Genomic DNA, 3859 nt, shown 5'->3' with positions numbered 1-3859 from the left:
GTCTCCACGACTCGGCCGCCAGCACTTCCGGCTGCCTCCTGCCTTAAAGGGGCCGCGAGCAATTAGTGCTTTTGCTCCCCACGACCATAATGTGGGGGAGCTCGGATTTAACTTGGTTGGGGAGGTGGGCGGAGGCGGGTGGGGCTCGGCTTGCAACCCTTGGGGAAATTGGTCGGTGCGAGGCGGCGGGTGGTCGGGAGCCGGTAGTCGATTCTCAGCTGCACCAGCCGCAACGGGGCCGCCAGAATAGTATCGTTGCTTTTGCCATTATTCATTATTCTTCGTCCAAAGCAGCGCGTAAAAAGTAACACGCAAAACTCCTGACACCTCACTGCCTGCATGTATTTCTTACCTCGTTAAGGCCGCTGTCAGATGCAAGGGATTGGATTGGATTGATCTTTATTACACGACAGTTTCCCATACCAACATATTATACATAAACCTCCAAATTTAAAATCGCCAAAACTTACAAAAGACAAACAAGAACCGAAGCAAAGCAAAGATGCAAGGGAGTATCTTGGGAATAAGAGCCCCTTGAACCCAACGGGCTCTTACTCCCTGATAAACATACATAGGGCGTAGCTGCACCGCCTCCCATCCACAAAAATTATTGAAAAGCATTGAAAGTACAGTACTAAATTAACTGAGGTTCTGCCCCTCCCCAGCAAAAGCCTGCCCCCCTGTGATGTTCCCTTTTTTTGCAACTCACTTCTACTCAAGAGTAGAAATTAATGAACTGAAATTCATGAACCCAAATTAATCATGCCCATCATTTTAAATGGGCCGTGATCTCCCCAAAAAAGCACAACAACTTAAGGAATTTGAAGAAGTGTGCATGCACACGAAAGCTCATAGTAATAACAAACTTAAGGTAAAGGGACCCCTGACCATTAGGTCCAGTCGTGACCAACTCTGGGGTTGCGGCACTCATCTCACTTTATTGGCCGAGGGAGCCGGCGTACAGCTTCCAGGTCATGACTAAGCTGCTTCTGGCAAACCAGAGCAGCGCACCGAAACACTGTTTACCTTCCCACCAGAGCAGTACCTATTTATCTACTTGCACTTTGACGTGCTTTCGAACTGCTAGGTTGGCAGGAAATAACAAACTTAGTTGGTCTCTAAGGTGCTACTGGAAGGATTTTTTAAATTATTTTTTTTTACTACGGCAGACCAACACAGCTACCTACCTGTAACTAGAACTTTAGGAAGTAGACCTTGCAGAGGGTTTAGGGCTGCAGCCGCTTTTCAGCAATGGGAAGGATGATTATTTTCATTTTCATTTTTTTGTTATACTTGTATACTGCCCTTCATCTGAAGATCACAGGGTGATTCACAGCATAAAAATGCAAAACGAGAACATAAAATATATAAATAAGAACAAGAACAAACCAATAAACCTCTCTTCCAGGAAGACATTTAAAAAGGCATAGAATGCTACCCAAAATTAGTCAAGAGTTGGCCCATTGAAATGGATGGGCATGACTAATTTGGGTTCATTAATTTCAGTGGGGTCTACTCTTGAGTAGAAGTGAGTTGCAAAAAAGCAACTGGATAATAGAGATCCAGGCAAATCAAAAGATGCAAAAGAGCGAGTGAAGTCAAGGTAACTAAATAAATACTCGTATTTCTGTAACGTAGGTTTGAGAAAATTATAAAACCTTTACAAAGGATAAGTCTAGGAATATACGAGGGGCTTTTTTGGGGGGGTCTAGATGATACCCATGGGTCCCTTTGAAACCTGTGATCCTGTATATGTTGGGTAGGATTTATAAGAGGAAACCAGCCAAACCAGTTCCTTTGCTCAGGATAGCAATACCTCAAGGACACCTTTTCCCAAACAAACCCTGTGATAATCATCTGAGGCCCTTCATGTCCTTCCTCCATGAGACGTCCAGAAGGTGGCAACATGAGAATGGACCTTTTCTGCGGTGGCTCCCCATTTGTGGAGTGCTCTCCGCAGTGCCTTTATTACATATCTTTAGGTGCCAGGCGAAAACGTTTCTCTATAATCAGGTCTTTGGCTAATTAACATTCTATGGCCTTTTCAGTGTGTTTGGGGGGGGGTGTTTTTGTTTTGTGTATTTTATGTTCTTGTTTTGCATTTTTCTGTTGTGAGCTGACCTATGATCTTCAGGCTGTATACAAATATAGTAAATAAACAAATAAGCACATGAACCACTGGAGTCTTTGGCTCAGAGACTGGAATTGCGCACAACAATGCAATAATAACAGCACAATTGCATGAGACTTCATGACTCTGAGGTCCAGACATGGATGTGATACTATATACAGCGTCTGCATTTTGGTGTTGTGAAGGCACAGAAGATGTATTGTCTCTTCCATAGGCCATAGATGTATTCTTTATAAAGTTGGTAAATCTTTTCATTTAATTACATACAACCCAGTACATCTTGAAGCACCATTCAGTTAAATACTGTAGTTTCAGCCAATGCAGTGTTCCAAAGCAACTTCTTCCACTTTGAGATCTTTAGGGCCACTTCTAATATTTAAACCAGGGGTGTGGAAACTCTGGCCCTCCTGATGTTGGACTCCTCATTCCCATCAGCCCCAGCCAGTATGGCTAATGGGAAAGGATGGTGGGAGTCATAGTCCAATAACATCTGGAGAGACCACAGGTTTCTCATTTCTGCATTAGACACGAACTCAAAACTTCTGTTTCACCAAGCCTTGGGTTTCTTTTAGCTTCTACTATTTGCTATGCTGGGCTGTTTAAGCAGATTTTTTAATTTTTGTTTTATCCTGCCTTTGATAATTTGCTTTATGATTACTGCTATTTTTCATGTTTTTTAAAAGTGCGGCAAGAATAATAAATCACATAGCTTCTTTTCTTTTGAATCAAAGGGAATGGCGCCTTTAAGATGTTGGTCAGGATGGCAAAGACACCAGAACGATCCTGTATCAATCTTGCTTTTTACCCATAACCAAATGTAATGGAGAGATTAATGGCTTAATCAACATGCAATTTGACAGCTTTTGTTTTGCTTTGTGGGACCCACCTCTTTTGCTGAATCTATACTGTTCTGTTCTAGCTGGAAGAGCTTAACTTGTTTTGTAGAGTTGTAACTGTGCATTTGTTTTCATAACTATATATTACATGGTAACCTGCCCTGGGTGTTTATGGTGAAGAGCAGGTAAGAAATTGTATTTTAAAAAACACCCATTCGCAAGGCTAAACTGGTGGTTGTGAAACTCTTCTCCCCACTGACCACCCAAAAGTTGCTGAGGGTCTTGGCAGACCACATAATGATTTTTCTGCCTGTTGCAGCAATTGCAGTGCACTGTGGTAGTTGCTGTATGATTTTTAATTTCATTTTTGCGGACACACCGTAAACTAGCTTAATGAAGCTTGTCCGCGGACCACAGTTTGGGAATTAACACCAGGGGAAGCTGGTCCATTAGTGTGAATGTGCCCTGACCCACCAACCTCAGTCTGCCCTTAGCCAGCCCACATCTGTCTCCCTTCCTACTTGCAGCAAGTCCAGGGGTTTGTATTAGCTGTTGGCTTCCTCCCTCTCAGTCTCAGTGTTGCCCTTGTAGATTTCAGCAAGGAGGGAGGAGAACAGAACCAGAATTAGTTGGCTCTGCCTGCCATTGGGTCTGGGTCTGGTTAGTAGTGGCACCGCCTATTGTTGGTCTCCACACCTTCCACCCTACCATTCCCATGAGTACTAGCCACTACTGGCTAATGGTGAGAGGTCAATTTGGCCCTCCCTCTCAGACCCTGAACGTGCATGTGAGGGATCACACTTTGTAGCCCCAACAGGTCAGCTATGCCTCCCCGGTTGTATGTTTGGGGATCATATGAAGGGGAATCTACACGGGGGGGGGGGGATCCTGG

Source organism: Podarcis cretensis (assembly GCF_951804945.1).
Source record: "Podarcis cretensis genome assembly, chromosome: 8".
Lineage (NCBI taxonomy): Eukaryota > Metazoa > Chordata > Lepidosauria > Squamata > Lacertidae > Podarcis > Podarcis cretensis.
This window is presented reverse-complemented; position numbering follows the sequence as displayed.